At 38.5% G+C, this 19,797-nt stretch overlaps 1 protein-coding gene and 1 long non-coding RNA gene across 5 annotated transcripts in view; one reads left to right on the plus strand and one right to left on the minus strand.

Annotated features, from left to right (window-relative positions):
- Positions 1 to 19,797, plus strand: part of DPP6 (dipeptidyl peptidase like 6) — a 1,261,161-nt gene that overhangs the window by 910,799 nt on the left and 330,565 nt on the right. The gene's annotated exons all lie outside the window — the stretch shown is intronic.
- On the minus strand, positions 404 to 3,223 carry LOC142652021 (uncharacterized). The gene is made up of 2 exons (XR_012847762.1): positions 2,983 to 3,223; positions 404 to 958 (listed from the first exon to the last, which is right to left on the minus strand). It is a non-coding gene; the product is annotated as an uncharacterized LOC142652021 (long non-coding RNA).

The raw sequence follows: 19,797 nt of genomic DNA on the forward strand, positions 1-19,797 counted from the left end.
ACTATCTTCCCCAGAAGGAGACAACTCCTGTCAAACTTTCTGATTACATTACAGATAATAAAACCTGACAAATGTATCCTTATCATCTAATTATACATATCGCCTACACTTTCTAGTTGAACTTTTTCTCTACCTTTTCTTATCGTTAGGAAAAATGGTAAACTATTAAAGAACCGGGAGTAGATGAATAATTTATTTACCTAAAAGCAGAAACAGCTGCATAATGTGTTTCGCCGGCAGAGACAGTATGTGCTCGCCTCCCTGTCCCTATTTATTATTTTTACCTGACAATGAGGCACATGAACAATAGATTGACAATTAATGGAAAGTGATGTTAAATATGTAATTTCCTCACTTCCCATCTGTAACCTGGTGTAATCCTCTCAAAACTGGCAGACGTGGATTTTTATGGTGCATTTGCAAACAGTTTATTAGTTCTTGCGGCTTAATAAACAGATTTTTATTGAACACATATCAGCATAAAATGAAAGCGCTTGATGTTAATAAACAGACATCTATGATATATAAAGTTTCCAGGGCCCTGTGAACACGATTATGGGCTCATATAGCCCCTGGCCCTCCCTCTGTTTCCAGTGCTTTATGTTCTGCATTAGAAACAAAACTGTAAGTTTCATATTTTCATTTGTGGAATGGTTTTCCTATTCTTCATTAGCCTTTATAACAGAGGCAAGAAAAAAAACCAAAACGAAATAACGTTGGCTCCAGCAGTCAGGATCAATTCTCTTGTCTGCCTTTTTAAAATGCTGGGCTTAACCAAGTCAACTTCTTTTCTATTAAAAGATATCTAATCTCTTGTTAATTGTAATTACTGAGAAGCCGCCGGAATTACCAAGAAATCAAATCCTTCTTTGGTATTAATTTTATTTGTGAGGACAAACTGATCTGTATAGATGTTATATGTGATGTGCCAGGTCCTTGTCAGATGACTTATAGGATTCTAAACGGAAAATATAAAGAAAAATAAATTATTTTTATAGAAATGGAAAGCAATAGAACTAATAGTAACTTATTTCTATGTAAAAGTGAATCAATTCTTCACACCTTCTCATACACACAGACACATATAAATACATATAATCACAGCCATACACACACACACACACAAACATAGACACACACACATACATACATACATACATACATACATACATACATACATATATATAATCACAGCCATACACACAAACACACACATGTACATATAATCACAGCCATACACACAAACACACACGTACATATAATCACAGCCATACACACACACACATGCACACACACACACACACACACACACACACACACACTCACTCATAGATACACATACATACATATACTCACAGCCATACACACAGACACACACACATACATATAATGACAGCCATACACACACAAACACACACACATACATACATAAAATCACAGCTATACACACACACACATGCACGCACACACAATAGCTCATAGGGCTCTTGGGCCATTTGCTCCCAGACCCTCATGTCAGTTTACCAGCCAACTCGCACTTTACGTAACTGCCAACAACCTCAGATTAACATCCGCCATAATCTGAACTTCCCACTCCCATCTCCAAATTTTTTCTCGTACTGCACCAGTCTGCTGGAATGCGCTACCCCAGACAATCAGATTTATTTCCAACTTCCACAGTTTTAGACATGCCCTCAAAACACATCTTTTTAGACAGGCCTATAACATTCCCTAATCTAATTCCTTTCCCTGTCCCCCCTTTACATTAGTAATGAGGCCCCTTCATTCTGCAGTATCCCCCATACTCTCTGCACCTTAATGCACTTCATGTCTGTCATACACAGACACTGGCTGGTGAGCGGCTCATGCAGCTTTATGTGTACCACCCCATATGTATGAAAGATGGCTGGACCATTGTACTGAACAAGCATTTTTTACACTTTGCGTCTCGCTTATTTCCTCATAGATTGTTGTAAGCTCTTGCGAGCAGGGTCCTCACTCCTCTTGTTTGAATTGTAAATTAGTTTTGTCAATATGTAATGTCTGATTTTATCTGTACAATGTACCCCCTGAACTGTAAAGTGCTGCGGAATATGTTGGCGCTATATAAATAAAAATTATTATTATATTATTATTAAAAGTAAAATCTGTCACAAGACCCATAAATAATGTGCTGCAGTCCTCTAATGTACAAGAGGAACCAGTAGTGAGGTACCTGTAGGCACTCCCTATAGTTACGCCTGTGTACATACATACATACTTACTTACATACATACATATATACATACAGTATACATATATATATATATATATATATATATATTCTTACACATACATATAAACACACACATATAAACAGATACACAAACACAGACAAACACTTAACATAAAACACATACATATAAACACACACAGACATATACAGTACACACATGTATAAACACAGACATGCACAGACACACACACATATATATGCACGATAGTATACAATAAGGGCACGCTCACATGAGATGACTATTTAGTATTTTTCAATTGTGTTTTATCTTAACTTAGAAGCATCTAATAGATAATGCATTTATTGCAAACTTCTTTTGTTATTTTCCCTTAGGCGTTTCATAATCGTGTAGAAGGTTTCTCTGACATATCAATTAGAATGGGGCTCAGGTTTTGAAGTACCTTGGTCCAACTACAGTTTTACGGAATTACATTATCATCAATTTACTAATATACTTAATATGGCAAAGTCACACTTACTGTAAGCAAGAAAAATCTGAACATAGGGGAAGAAAGCTGCAGGAAATTAAAATTCTCTTTGGTTTCCCCGTAGCCTGTCTATAAGCTATAATAATGATAATAGTATATATAGTGCCAACATATTCCGCAGCTCTTTACAATCGAGGAAGTAGAAAAACAATAATGTAATCGCAACTAATAAAACAAACAATGAGACAAAATGACAGAAATCCTGCCCATTAAGCTTACAATTTACAATTCACTTTCTTTGTGTTAACGTGTAATTACAGGTGTCGGGAGCGTCTCAGACTTTTCTCATAAATACGCCAGACTCATAACTATGGGTCCGTTGTATTCTTTCAGCACTCCTAATAGCCAAATGGCACACATTTTGTGTTCCGTTTTGGCTACTGTGAGCACAGACCTGCAGCTGAAAAATGTTAGCCTTACGTACGGTAGGGCAGAATATTAAGTTGATACATCCGCTTTAATCACTGAGCATATGCAAAGACAGAATGACATCAGAAGCAATGGTTTATTCTCTCAATGTTATTGTGATGTAGAAACAAATACAGTACATAGTCCCTGTATAATCTATTCAGTCTATGATAATGATAGTCAATAGATTTAGGATGAGGAGGATGGATCTTCTTTAAAGCTGCTGTAAGTTATTCATTAGTCTAGTGTCCAGATTGTCAAAGGTCCCGAGCCAAGCAGAGAATCAGATAAGTAAAAATATGCCATGTTGTCTGAAACAAAACAATTCATGATCTCCTCCTTTCAGCCGAAAATCACTGAACAGTTTCCAAATGTCTCTCAGGAAACCAGTGATTGAAGTAATCCAGGTATTAAACGAAATGTTGTTCTCTCATCCTATGTTAGCATCTGGTTGATAACCCTTGAGGTTATGTTTTCCTGCCATTTACAAAGTGGTCACATATACCCAGGGCCGGCTCAAGATTTATGTGGGCCCTTGGGCGACACAGACTTAGTAGGCTCCGTTGCGTGGGTTCTCCGTCTCTGCTTCCCTAGAGACGGAGTCCCGGAGCAAAGCCACTACCGCTCTGTCTGGGACTCCTTCTCTCCTCCTGGCATCACTGTCCAAATATGGACAGTGATGCCGTGACGACGGCAGCGTCAGCACCCGATGGCCGGCCCTGCATATACCTGTCACTTCTGCAGATCATCTTTAGTATTGTACAACCCTCTCTATAGAAACAGAGATGTGACATGGTTACAATATACTGTTTCTATATATTTAGCACTATATTCTCGCCATATGTATTACTTTCCAGACCGCTTTATTGCCTGTGGCAGTTCTATAGTTGTTAATGTATTTTCTTAATTGTAACATTTTATAAAACAGCAGAACATGACTTCTCATTTCTCTTTTTTATTTTATGATATCTTTGTGCTGTTGAAACATTTACTATTCATTTTTATTATATTATGCTCGCCAGACTTACTTCATCACTTCAGGATTGTAATTAAAATAATAGGGGTTTCTTGTTCTAGACATAATTTGAGAATACATTTCTACTGTGGTCCCTTTGGATTGCACCCATTCCTTATGGCACTGTGTCAACCATTAAATAGGACCTTTCATGTCCCGAAAAAAGTTAAATTGCCATAATACCTTGTAAAGCTACTTAGGTTACTGCCACATTGCCACATTGACGCTGGATGGTGGAGACTGCCCAGTTGTCAATGTATTAATCTATTAACATATTAGCTACAGAAATGAAGGGGGCTGATTGCCGGGGAATGGAGGAACATAGAGAGACAAAAAAAAGAAGGCTCTGGGGGAAGGCAGGGATCAATGTATGGCGGCAATTTAACTTTTTGGAGTTTATGGCAGATCCTTTTTAAGATAGTGAAGAAAAATATTTAAGTGTTGCTTAGAAGATTTAAAGCAAATAAAACAAGACTTGTACCTACAAACATGGATATTGAGTCCCCTTCATTGTTCATACTGGCACAGCGCTATACTTACAGTTGTGGATGTGCCTGGTACTGCAGCTCAGTTCCATTTACTTGAATGGTAGTGAACTGCAGTACCAGGCCCAGTCACCTATTTGGATGAGCTTTGCCTTAGTAAATAATGAAGCGGATGCAGAGCTGATAGGGGCACCATGGCCCTTTCTTTGGCTGATCGGCAGGGGCCCAGGTGGTGGGGCCTCCACTAATCAAATATTGACGCTTAAGAATAGGCCATCAATATTAAATAAACCCCTCTAATAACAAGCTTTCCACCACAGTGCTTTAATTTGTTTGTACTATTTTGAAGGTCTGTGTTTGATGTATTATAGGCATATTATATTATTAGACATCAAAATGATAGATGCCAAACTGGTTTTTATTGTTGAGATAAGGTGCAATATAATTTCGAAGCAACAAAAGAAGGTAGCAAGTAACTTTCCAGTAAAAATGGCGCTAAGCTCTCACTCAGGACACAAGCACACATAAGTGATTGGGTCAACAATGTTTCTTGTTATACCTCTTCACAGTATGGGGTTTTACACCTATACGTATAAGCTTTGAGCAAATCAGGTCCCATGTTTAGGAGCAGCCTGGTTCTATGCAAAACTGATAGATCAAATCACATAGAGTCAAACCCCAAACCTTGCTACATAACCCTTCATGGAGAAGACTACATCCCCTTACAGGCTACAGTGTGGAAAATGTAATGCAGAAGAAGATTAAGCAAAAAAAAAACTACAGTACATGGTGTGCATCAACTTTATTATGTGTTTTAGGCCCTTTTTACATCTGCATCACCAGTTTTTAAAAGTAAAAGGCATGCTACGATGAGTCATAAAATGCACCAAATTTATTAAAGACGTGTGATAATTTTTGACACCTATTATTGGCATAAACATGTAATGGTCATAAGGGGGCATAAGAAACAGAAAGGTGTCCAACATGCTTACGGTAATTTGAGTTACGGTAATTTTATTGTGCTATGTGCCCCATTTTACCAATAAAACTATGCACCCAATGACAATGAGCTGCATTTATCAAAACAGTCTAACAAAAAAATAAGCGCTAATGCCAATAATAATAAATCACACAGCAGCTTTTGTTTTTCCAGAGCAGTTTAAGAAATGAAAGCTTAGCTTTGATTCGTTGCTAAGAGCAACAAAGCCAGTTTTTCTGTTAGGTCGTATTCACATCTGCGTTCACATTCCGTCATATTTTATGGGAAAAATAGTGTCGTATAATGCACTATTCCTCCTGTCAAAATGACGGAACTCCTTATACGTCAGTGGGGTCTGTCGGGTGCCATTGGTTTCCAGCGTGTGACAGATCTGTTACATTTTGAATTCCGTTTTTGTTTTTTTGCTCCTATTACGGAACAAAAAAATCAAATTTGCATCACCGGTGTGAACTCAGACTGTTTTGAAAAATAAGGACCAATATTGACAATGATGTGATTTAGCAGATAAAGCACTGATGCAACAAGATCACACAATCATGTGTCCATAAAAGAGGACCTGACTGAGGTAATGGGGTGGAGACCACCCAACACCTTGGATAAAATATAATTTTTATTTTTGCCTGAAACTTTACAAAAATAGTCATTTTAGAATTACATTTTTCTAAAATTCTAAATTTAAAAGGAGAATTTCGGAGGAGAGTTTATGTGATAAAAATTGTATAAATCGCCACTTAAAATGTACCTCCAAATTCACGCAAAACTTAACTTTCTCGGTAAGTCTGCAATACAGTTAATTAACCTCCATGGCGCAAATTTTCTGATAATCACTGAAGACACGGCTGGTCCCAGGTTAGCAGTACTGTAAAGTCTTCAATGCTGTGATTCTGTTTTCATGTATAAGCCGTATGCAACTCACTTTATAGCAGCTGCAATCCAACTGAATATGGACATCAGGGTGAGATAAGAAAACAACACTGAGGATTTTACAAGACAGTAAACCTAACACCAGCCGTGTCTGCTGTGATTATCGGTACCTTTGGGGTTAATTACCTATAAAAATAGCAAATAAATAAAAACATTTATTGCTGCATTATGATCATGTGCTCTCTTTCTTGCTGGGACCTACCTCTGATTAATCCAAACTCATCTCAAACCCCCGTGTTGAATACCATCTGGATCACGCTGTTTATTTTCCTTGTTGATTTCCAAAGTGTTTTCACAATTCTTCTGACAACTGTAATTACCAAGCCCAGAACCTTCATAGCGAGACTTCTAGCTACAATACAGACGATTTTCATTTTTGCCTCACTGCTTAAAGAGGCTCTGTCACCAGATTTTGCAACCCCTATCTGCTATTGCAGCAGATAGGCGCTGCAATGTAGATTACAGTAACGTTTTTATTTAAAAAAAACGAGCATTTTTGGCCAAGTTATGACCATTTTTGTAGTTATGCAAATGAGGCTTGCAAAAGTCCAAGTGGGCGTGTTTAAAAGTAAAAGTCCAAGTGGGCGTGTATTATGTGCGTACATCGGGGCGTTTTTAATACTTTCACTAGCTGGGCGCTCTGATGAGAAGTAACATCCTCTTCTCTTCAGAACGCCCAGCTTGTGACAGTGCAGATCTGTGACGTCACTCACAGGTCCTGCATCGTGACGGCCACATCGGCACCAGAGGCTACAGTTGATTCTGCAGCAGCATCAGCGTTTGCAGGTAAGTCGATCTTACCTGCAAACGCTGATGCTGCTGCAGAATCAACTGTAGCCTCTGCTGCCGATGTGGCCGTCACGATGCAGGACCTGTGAGTGACGTCACAGGTCTGCACTGCCAGAAGCTGGGCGTTGTGAAGAGAAGAGGATGTTACTTCTCATCAGAACGCCCAGCTAGTAAAAGTATTAAACACGCCCCGATGTACGCACATAATACACGCCCACTTGGACTTTTACTTTTAAACACCCACTTGGACTTTTGCAAGCCTCATTTGCATAATTACAAAAATGGTCATAACTTGGCCAAAAATGCTCGTTTTTTAAAAATAAAAACGTTACTGTAATCTACATTGCAGCGCCTATCTGCTGCAATAGCAGATAGGGGTTGCAAAATCTGGTGACAGAGCCTCTTTAAGTTCTGAAATATGTCCCTTCCCTATTTTGTAGCTACTTGAGTTTAATGTATATGGTGGAGATAAGTTTTTCTTTTCAGCTAAGCTGACTTTGTTCAAAGTTGCAATGTTCAACAGAAATATAATGTGCGAAAAACCAGCAAAGGAAATAAATGTTAAAAAATAGAAGCATATGTTCTCCAAATATCACGTCTAAAACTGGCACAAGTTTATAAATGATTAAGAAACCTCTAAGGTCGCGGTTCTGTGTATTCCTTGCGCTGTTGTGTGTGTGCTTTCCTTTATTTAACAATATTTCATAGATAATACAGGAATGTTTGTTTTGTGTTTATTTTATTTTTTTTCTAATTAATTTTCTGATTGTTTTAAGCCTCATCGTTACAATGTTACAATTTAATTATGGTTTAGCCATTATCTCACTGGGATTATTGTGGCACTCAAACTGAAATAGCCCATATATTCCAATACCTTTTATGTGTCCCAAAGTGTCACAGACTAAGGGTCCACTTGCACAGCACAACGTGGGTCATGTAAACGTGCGGCAATCAACGAGACAGCTCGGTGATTAGCGGTCACAAGGAGCTAAGTGTGAAGACGAGCAATTGTTACTACGAGCCCTAAGGGTATGTTCACACGAGGTCATTACGTCCATAATTGACGGATGTATTTCGGCCGCAAGTACCGGACCGAACACAGTGCAGGGAGCCGGGCTCCTAGCATCATAGTTATGTACGACGCTAGGAGTCCCTGCCTCGCTGCCGGACAACTGTCCCGTACTGTAATCATGTTTTCAGTACGAGACAGTTGTCCGGCAGCGAGGCAGGGACTCCTAGCGTCGTACATAACTATGATGCTAGGAGCTCGGCTCCCTGCACTGTGTTCGGTCCGGTACTTGCGGCCGAAATACGTCCGTCAATTACGGACGTAATGACCTCGTGTGAACATACCCTAAGGGTATGTTCACACGGCAGCGTCCGTAACGGCCGAAATTACGGGGCTGTTTCCAGGAGAAAACAGCCCCGTCATTTCAGCCGTAACGGCATGTGCAGACGCTTGAACGCCGCGTACATTACGGACGTAACTGGAGCTGGTTTTCCATGGAGTCCATGGAAAACGGCTCTATTTATGTCTGAAGAAGTGACATGACACTCCTTTGGCGCGGGCGTCTATTTACGCGCCGTCTTTTGACAGCGACGCGTAAATATACGCCTCGTGTGAACAGACAAACGTCAGCCCATTGCTTTCAATGGGCAGATGTTTGTCAACGCTTTCAAGCCGTAATTTCGGACGTAATTCGGGGGTTAATACGCCCGAATTACGTCCGTAAATAGGCCGTGTGAACATACCCTCATAGTGGATAGAAAAGGTGGGAATAAAATAAACAATTAATTCAGCCTAAAATGATAAAAAAACAAAATTCTCAATAAATTGACCTATGGAATTTCTCACATATCCCCGTACAGAAGCTCGGTTCCCTATTGCATTTGTTTAGTCGCCTGCGCTGCTGAACAAGACAAAAGAAAAGATAGACGTCACCTCTATATATCATAGAATGATGACATGACTTACTGGGGTGCTCATTATGATGCCAAAAATACAAATGTAAATTGAAAAAAAAGAGATGGAAGAAGAAGGCATCCACAAGGCACTCAACCAAAATAGCATAAATCATATATTCTTTATTGTATCAAAAAAGAGCAAATTAACATTAAAGATCAAACAAGTTAAAACATAATTAAAAACTGGAAAGACTAGGAAACATTTCTATATAATGGTCCTATCCCACAGGTGATCCCACCAAAATTTGTAGATTTATATAGTATAAGGACCCAAATTTATATAAATCACACACTAAAGCGAATAATATAACCAAAAAGTGCATAGTGATGTGAATAAATACAAAAGTGCTTATAAATGTCACATTCAATTTGGATAGAACACAAAAAAGTATGCATAAAGTGCATGTGTAGGTACAAGTACAAATACTTACTTGAATGAATAGAAAATAAAGGAAAGGGTCCAAAGACCGTATGGGAACCCCATGCGCATCACCCTTCATTTCAGCAGCATCCTCAAGGGTAAATAATAAAGTTCATCAAGGTATTTAAATAATGATTTTTCTTCTAGATATAGATGGGATTTTGAAAACAATAACCACTTGTATTGTACTGTAAATTGCTGCGAAATCATGTCTGTGTCTTGCATGGACATTTTAGGTTCTCGAGAGTGAGAGATGCTCTTTCTAGCCGCTCACTTTTTTTTACAAACCTCTTTAAGTTTTCAAGATAATGCGAACAATGATCAATCCGTTTCAATGATAAATCCGTTTCAGTGATCAATCCATTTGGATTATAGAATGTGGGTTAAACACTATATAAAAAGTTCTATTTTGATTATAATGCTTTAATATCTTGATAGAGGTAAAGCTCAGCAGCTTTGTGATGATTCTATTTCTTTGTGTTTCCTATTATAATTTTATCTGAAATACACCACTGGATACATCTCAGGCATAGACTTAGTGTATATACATTATGGCTCTCTTCCAAGCATTTTCAGAAAGTCTTAGAACACAATCTCCTGCGGTTTCTAGATTTTCCCTTACCTTGCTAAAAATCATCAGGCTTGCCAATTTATCCACACGCTAATTTGTCATTACACAGGAAGCTCAACACAAAAGAAGTGCCCAAAAGGGTCTCAGAGGGGTTATAGTAGGTTTATGTTAAAATCGCCATCTGGACCTGACAGTAATGCCAACAAATACTGTCACTATTAATGTATCTCCTGGGTTTTATAAAATCCTACAAAACAAATGTAAAGTTTTTTATTTTTTATATAAACATCATGAACTCACATGTAATAAAATATATTGTGCTCAGTGATACTCAATGCAAATGTATAGTTATGTGAGTCTGATAAATGGATAATCATCAATGCATGATTTTAACAATCCAAACTCCAATATTATCTTGGAATAATCCTTTTTTGGATTTAAGTGGGCTAGGACTATGCAAAAGCAACATAATGCCAGGAAATGGTGGTTTTTACATGGTGGAGTCTGGGCTGTGGCCAGAGCTTCGGTCAGTCATAATTTTAGAACTCAATGTGTTGGGAGATATATGTTAGGGAATTCTATGTGGTATAAAAAATGAAAGATAAGAGAATCTAAAGTTATGGGGAAAAATGGTCCAATTTCTCAGTTTTCCCTTGCAACCATTTTTTTTTTTATTGTTTCAATGCATTTAAAATGAAAAATGTAGCAACTTTGCAAATAGCCTTAAATAAAAAATGGTTTTGTGTCTAAAGTTCCTATATGTTTCTATGGTAACAGACTACAAACAAACTCTGTGTAGTCTGATCCTGAAGTCATACTCCCTTTTAGCTGTACCCTAATTCTTACTAACTTACATTTGATAGGTTAGAGATACAGGCACACAGATGTGACTCAGCAGCTGCTGGTAAGAGTTATATCTCACCACAATGTTGGATTCTCAGCTACACTGCTCATTACTGCTGTATAATCTCCTCCATTTTGCTGCAGCTTCTCTTTATATGTGATAGATAGAGATAGGAGAGCAAGATTCTCCTCTTCTCTATTGTGAAGTGTATAGAAGACATGATAGCAATTAGGCTACACCCATGAGCTCAGAGAAAACTGAGAATTAAAGATAAAGCCTGCCGAGGGGAAACCTGCTAAATAAATGCAGAATACAAATCATACAATGGCCAGAAATAGTGTTATTCCTCATGTACACACATATGACAGCTTAGTCTGAAAAGTCACCGGAAAAGTTAGGTGCACTTTAAAAGGTTGGCTGCCTGTAGGGGATGTGCTAAAATGATAAAATAAGTAATACTCCCGCTAATAAATACCCCCCCCCCCACAGCTTCACTTCACCGCTCCATTGCTCCCCGCTGGTCTGTTAACTTTTACAGTAAATGATGATGTCACCTTCCATCCGGTGATGCTGGCAAGAATGGCACTTTATCGTTAAGGCCAGTAATTGGTCACATGGATGGAACTGGACATCAACTTTTACATCATCATTTCCTGTAAAAGTTAATAGACTGGTGGGGACCACCGATGCAGCGGCGCTGGGTCGACAGGCAATTTACCGGGTGAGTATTACTTATTTTATTTTAGCACATCCCCTGCCTGCTTTTTAAAAGTCCAGGAAAACCGCTTTAGTATATAAAAGGGCCACTATTGCTCAGTTAAGCTTCCTGTACATGATTATATTATGGATCCATACTGTACAGATCTGTAATGATTGGCCCTAACCTATTATGGGCCCATACTGTATTTTCGTGTGCCTGTGATTTTATACAAAAGTATTGGAGGTATTTAATTTTTTTATATATCATTTTATATATGAAATCCGTGAGAAGAAAATGATCCCATGCATAGATACATTGCTTTTAGGAAATAAGATGGTGCTCCATATTGACTCTGAGTGCTCCCATATGGATTCCATGTACATGGTAATGCATGCGCATTGTCCTTGTAGTTTATGTTTTAATATATCTTACATATTATCTCACCTTACGTTTTTTCTACCAGATTGTAGGACAGAATACGGCACAGCATGCAGGATGTTTCATCCATCAAAAAATCTTTTACATTTTAATGGCCTTCATGCCTTCCTATGTCATCAGTACCTGTTCAGAGAAACATGATACAGAGACATATGGTAAGGTGAGCGAAGTAGGTAACTTGAACTAAGATTAAAAAAGAGAACATACCACTTCTGTAAAGATATCATGCCTTCTGTTAAAGAAGCACAGGGGTTAATTGGTGCAAAGGGGAAAGGTAAATGTGAACTGTAAAGAATGAACAGCTGCTATAGCATATAGGGTAAAGGTGTTCTCAGTCTCTAAGGTCAGAGATGTGAAATATTTTAGTAGATTAATTAGTGGAAATGGTGAGAATCACCGACAGTATGACTGCTTCATTCTTTGTTCTTTAAAGCCGGTAATTGTCATATCTACTACACACAGTATGTCAATCATATTATAGTTTATTATATTGCTGACTACAGTACTTTGTAGTCATGGTTTAAGTTTCAGACTCAAACCCAACACATTGCAAATATTCTGCCATAGTGAAGAAACACATACTGATAAGACACAGCTATACTGGTGTGTGCTAAGAAGGGGAGCACCCATGTGACTGCCACTCTTATAAAGGCTACATGTGCAATGATAATACTGAGCACCCCCCCCAAAGGATAGTAGGGGTATGAATGGGTGTTTTATCAGTATATTGCACCTGTGTGATCTCCCCCTATGTAGCATTTTGGTTTGTGTGCGTCCTGCCGGGAGGTGTTGTAACTCCCTCATGAGTAAGTATGGCCTGTTTGGTGATTTTAAGAAGGGGAGTAGTGGACATAAACTTAAAGGAAATATCTCCTGTATTTAATTTTAGTTTTGCTAATTATATATGTAGAAGAGAAATAATGTGTTAATGATTTTTAATTATGTAGCTATTTAATTTCTATTTTTATCAACTTCCCTGGGGAAGTTTCCAGTTTCCAGACAGTGATGGTGTACAGCCCTTTCCCCAAAGACCAGGGAGTGACAGGGAGCTGCATAAAGAGCCTTATCTGTGTGTATAGTCTTACGATCCTGCCTTATCTAGGCCTCCAGCAGTAGAAGAGTAATTCAATTCCAATTCTCTGCTGACCCTGCTCGAGTCTAAATTGTAATGTAAAGAAAAATATGGACCATAGTATAGCGTCTTCATCTGGCCTGATGAAGACGCTAGTCTGGGGTTGAAACGCGTAGCCTGTTGCTTTTACCAATAAATCTGGCAATATTACTTACTTGGATGCCTTTTTGATGTTAGCAGCGCTATTCTATAGTCCATATTTTTCTTCACATTACAATTTATGCCTAGTGGTTACCTTTGTGCTGACCGGATTGGGACCTAGCTGCAGCTTCATCATATCCATTTACTTACCTACACCAGTGTTGTGCCTGCTTTCGCACAACCTCAATAGGTGATTATTATTCATCTCACTGTTATCTTTTGCCCCATTACCTTGGATAACGTACACCATGCGGCGCCATGTTTTCTTCCTTTCCTTTAGGCTGTTCCAGTCTATGCAGCAGAGGCATAGCTAGCTGTGTGGAGGCACACTTACATGTTGGGGCCCACTCAGTGGTGTTACTATAACGCTAATCAGTGGGTCCCATCACTATCACAAGGGCTTCAGAGGGGTAGGGACAGTGCCCTGGATCCCAGCAGACTGCCAAATAAGCCGAGGTCTCTGCCACAGCGCACATAAGGTCCTGACACTAGGAAGCTTCAGGACATTGTATGTGAAACAGCGCACAATGAAGAGTTATTTTTATGTCTGATCTGGGGTCTGATTTAAGAGTTTATGCTGTGGGTGTCCATTCAGGGGGGGTGTCCATGCTTGTGGGGGAACTGTTACCTTGTGGGGGGCACAAGGGGGACTTTCCTTTGTGGCACAATGGGGTATTATTACTATGAAGGCACAAAGTGTTGATTATTACTAAGGGTCACAATGTGGGTGTAATTTCTGTGTGGGGTCACGAAGAATGGCACTTACCTTGGTGAACAAAGGCAGACTTTTTGCTGTGTAGGAGCACGGAGGGGGCAACTATATTTTTGGGAGTGTAGTAAGGGGGTATTATTACTGTGTGGAGGCATTTTTACTTTGTGGGGCACCGATGGGGTACTAGTGCTGTGTGGGGCATAAAGGGTGTCAGTATTACTGTGTAGTGTACACTAAGAGAGGCATTTATGCAGCTGAAAGTTAAAGATGGGCTGCTGCTGTAAAGGTAAGTTGAGTGTGTGTGTGTGTGTGTGTGGGGGGGGGGGAGGGGGGTAAGCAGAACTTTTTCACCAGGACCCATGTGCCTTTAACTACAACTATGAGCTTCAGTAAAAAAAGAAAGTGCCAGCCTACTGCGACTTCTCCAGTGTTTAATGTGAAAACTGATCTTTTTTAGGTTAGTTTTTAGGCATACGTAAAAAAAAACAGCAAAAAATTTAAATAAAAATATATGTTTATATTAAAAAAAACATGATTTAAATAATGTGTCATTTTCTGATGGTCCAGTGTCTTTAAATGGGATTTATGGATAGTAGTGGTACACAAAATCAATCTCTGCAGCTTCTGTACTGTGGAGAGTAAGGACTCTCTCTCTCTTTATGGGTGGCGTTTTCTGTGGGGTCCTTCTTTTTATGGGCACAGGTAATGGGTGACTAGAATAATACTTGTCGTCTGTGCTTAGTTATCTAACAGTGCCGCTCTACAGTCAGCACAAGTAGAGTGCAGTGAAGTAGATTGTGAAAAAAACTAAATTATTAAATTGCTTGTATTTGTCTTTATAATTCTTACTTTGAATTGGCCCAGATTAGGAGTTGCATGAATTCCTGGATCAGGTCCACCTCAAATTATGATTTATTAAACATCTTGTGTTTGACGCCTATAGACTTAAGCTACAAAACAACTAGCAAATATTTCCTTACCATTCTGTTTACCTAATATAAAAATAATGTTTCCCATCTTCTATATAAGTGTTTCCGGGGCTGTTTATAGAAAGCCATTTGTAATAATTTCATGAATATAAGTATACAGTATAATGTAGAACACTGCCATATCTTATACTCAAGTCTAATCAAGGCCAACCACGCAGGCCATAAAGTAGCCCTAGATCCAGCTGTGCCCTGTAAACCCATATTGTGCCTAATTAATATTTTTGTTGTCCATGCCCCATCTGGGCCCATCAACTAGCCCCAACTGTATTTAAAAAAAACAAAACAGTTTTGCCAATTTAGTTATCTTACCGCCAAATGCTTTTTGCAGTGCACCCCCTGCTGGTAGTCAGAAAGAATGCTGCATGTAAGTACTCATCCTACGTGTCATTTATTTTAATTTTTTTATTAACATATTTTTATTTATGCGAACCAGCTAATATAATATGTAAAGAAGCTACAAGGATGAAACTTACCATTCATTTTGGACAGAGTTGTGTTAAGGGGAATCAGTCTATCCATCATCACTGAGTATGTCAAGTAATAAATGTGCTCATTCTGTACATTGAAGTAGCATATAAGCTAGCGCTCCCAATTGGATTCCTGAGACTTGAAATCTAATAGTAAGTATTTCTTTATTTTTGCCGTATTTAAGATGTCATATGAAGACATTAATGATTCCATTAGAAAGTTGCATTGAGGTGAAAAATATTTAGCGCACTTAAACATCAGAAAAGCAATTACAAGCTTTCTGCCAGGTTCAAAATAACGTGGAAAACACGTAAAGAAAAATGTGTAAGATTTTCTAATTTCACTGCTTCACATGAAAGAATTACATTTTACAACTTTAACAGAGACTTCAATAAGCATGTTTTCTGATGTGATCTACACATAAAGGGAGCTAAAACTTAAAGGGGATTCAAAAAGGAACACAGTCCAGAACTAAAAACAAAGTGACAGCAGCGATCAGTATTGTAACAAGCTATTAGCTCAATAACCTTTCAGAATATTTTTTTAAAGAAAGCTCCAATTCTGAACAATAATTTAAAACATGTCAGTTAAGGCTGCGTCCACATTTGCGTTGGAGGCTCCATTAGGAACCGCCATAAAAAAAACAAATTCCGGTAAAATGATGTACACCATGACCGAAACTCGACAGACCTCATTAAAGTCAATAGGGTCTGTCAGACTCCACTTGCGTCTGTCACGTGACGAATCCGTCACAGCATTGAATTCCAATGACGAGACAGAAAAACAAATTTCTTAACGCAGATGTGAAAGTAGCCTAAAATCGACGTAAATTGGCAAGTCGCTAAGCAGAGACCTTAGAAGAGACCTTACTTATCATTTACGCATTTTGAGAGCCATTTGGATTTTCTTTGTCATGCATGCACTTGCGGCTAAAGATTATTTCAAAACTCTAATAATTTCCTGTTTGACCTGGTGAAAGGAGAACAGTTCTCGAAAGCTTCTCCTGCAAAATGTTTTCTTAGTGCAGATGCCTCACATACAATACTCATTTCTCTGTTGTTGTGAAAGCTGTGCATTATGCGAGCTCAGATCAGTGCTACATAGTCTAACAGCATTGCAAAAAAAGGCCATTGTCCGTTTCCAAGGGCGACCAAAAAAATTATAAAAGGAGTTATGTATTTGAATCAGAAAAAGTAATAAATAACTCAGTCAGTGCAAAAACAGCAAAGTATTTGGAAATGTCAGCTTTGTTTTTAGATATAAACTTTGAAATGCTGTTAAAAGTGGAATAATTCCGTACATTGAAATTTCTAAGTTAACCCTTCGCACACCCTGAAGTGCCATTACGTCCGGGTGCGGGGGTTGATGTTTGGAGCGCGCTCACGTGATGAGCGTGCTCCATATGCTGCGGGTGTTAGCTGTATTTTACAGCAGACACCCAGGACTAACAGTCAGGAGCAGCGATTGTGCTAATCCTAGCTGTTTAACCACTCAAATGCTGTGGTCAATCGCGACCGCAGCATCTGAGGCGTTGAAAAGACGGGGGCGACCCCCTCCAACAGCTCATCACTGCGTCCGTAAAAGTCTGAACTATTTAAATATAGCTTTATTTAACACGAAGTGTGAACGCCGTAAACAATAAAAAATGTAAAACGGCAAAATCACTGTTTTTTGGTCAACTTAGCTCTCAAAAAAAATGTAATAAGAAGTGATCAAAAAGTTCTACATAGCAAAAAATGATACAGATAAAACTACAACTCGTCCCGCAAAAAATAAGCCCTCACATCGCTCAATTGGTGAAAAAATAAAAAAGTTATGGCTCTCAGAATGGGGCGACACAAAACATTTTTTTTTAACAAAGGGTTTATTATCAATAAAAGTAGTAAAATATAAAAAAAACTATATAAATTTGGTATCACCGTAATTGTATTGAGCCACAGAATAAAGATAAGTTGTCGTTTTTAACGCACGGTGAAAGCCGTAAAAACGAAACTTAAAAAACAATTGAGGAATCACAGTTTTTTCCAACATCAGCCCGCAAAGAATTTATTTTCAGTTTCCCAGTACATCATATGGAACTATCAATGGTACCAAAAGAAACTACAACTCCCCCCACAAAGAATAAGCCCTCACACCACTCTATTAACAGAAAAATGAAAAAGTTATGCTCTTGTTATGCGGGGAGTAAAAAACGAAAATAAAAAATACAAAAATTGCTTCGTCCCGAAGGGGTTAAGATAATATTTGTCGATTATTGGAAGAAAAGACTCCAGGAACGCAGCGAGGGGTTAGGTGGTATGTAGGAACCATCAAAACCTTCTCAGGGTAAAGATGTGCAGGTTGAAAATAAAAACAGATTAGCTGCTCTTGGTAACAAGGACACTTTTCTCTGAGCCAGTTCTAATATGTGAAGGTCAATGTTTTTGGGGATTATTAGGCTGTTAATACAGGAAATCTGATCTAGTGATTGTGTATTCCCATAGGGAATGTCTTATCTGACGCATATATATATATACTGTAAAAATATTTTCTTACAAATAATGTTATATATACAAATTTTTTGGGAAATGTTCTGATGTTTTTTTTTTATTGTTTATAAATAATATACAAGTAAATATAAACATAAATTATCTATACACATTTAGTTCACAAAATTGACATATCTGCAATTTGTAATCTGTACACAAAACCTTACATTCTGATATCAGGAACCTGACAATTGTACAGAAGCGACTGTTACCCAGTGCTACACTGCAGAGGAAATCTGTAACAGATCCTTCTCCTATGTCAACCACTGACTGAATGACATGTTGTGATCTCTTTCTCTTTAAGAAAAGGTTCTTCAGCAGTTGCAGTGTGTAGTAAAGAATTAAGTGTCTCTGCTGCTGCAGAACATAAAAATACAGCAGTTGCAAACCTTGATTATGTGAAGGATTAGGGCATTTCATATCAATCAGTTACTAACTGGTGGACAGGAATCTACCTCTCTCTTTAAAAAATAGTTCTGCAGCAGCTGAGGTATGCATTATAATGTAACCCTTAGGCTCAGGGGGGGATTGAAACTTATTGGTTTTGGAAAAAAATCGAAAGTGGCCTTGATATTGTAAGTAGGTCAAAATTGGCGGCAGGTGGGGCCAACACAAGTAGGCTGGCGAAAAAATCATTAACGGTAGTCACATTGGTGGTAGCGGTAGTCACATTGGTGGTAGGTTGAGCCAATGCAAAAATACAAAGTCAGAGCATTTACGGTAGGGGGGGGGTGGTAACGCAAAATTGAGCGAGGCATTGCACTGATAGACAGGGTGAATACTTTAAAACAGTAGGTGAAGGAAACAGCCAAATCACTGACCTCAGCAATTCCGTGCCGTCCATATTAGCATCATCGCTGAGGCTAGTGACTGTCTGCAGCGGTCATGTGCCGGCATGGTACGTCATCAGTCTTGGCAAGTAAACTATAAACAAATATTACCACAACATTGTGACTGAATAAGACTACTGCAACTGATTAATAAAAAGTCCTATACAAAGATCAATATTAACACTAGAGATTAGTGAATTCCACTAAATTCCTTTTGGGCCATCAGATTTGATCAGATTAAATTAGTTGCTAATTGAGTATCAGCAGGCATCGGCACGCTATCAGCACCAGGATTTAAATTGTAATTAAAATCTATTTATTTGAAAAAAAATTAAGCAATTCGTGTAGGACGAATCCCAAAAGTATTGGATTCGCCAAAATCCGAAACTTTTGGTAAATGGTAAATTCGTAACAAATTCGTAACTGATTTGTCAGCGTCAGAGTAGAATACAATTACATTCAGTGATATAGAGGTCACGTCTTTACTAAGTTGTTTGCTTTCCTTTTTCTTCTCCATTGGGCCCAGACCGCCATGATGACTTCTCCTGCCCACAAATAGTCTCTGCAGGATATACTGTACAGACATCTTTTACAGTTCACTTTAAAAGCACACCCCAAACTCCCTATCCTGCTGCCCACTTAAAAACTATGTAGACCTTTTAAATCTTTTTTTT

The sequence above is a fragment of the Rhinoderma darwinii genome, chromosome 5 (assembly GCF_050947455.1).
Source record: "Rhinoderma darwinii isolate aRhiDar2 chromosome 5, aRhiDar2.hap1, whole genome shotgun sequence".
In the NCBI taxonomy this organism is placed as follows: Eukaryota; Metazoa; Chordata; class Amphibia; order Anura; family Rhinodermatidae; genus Rhinoderma; species Rhinoderma darwinii.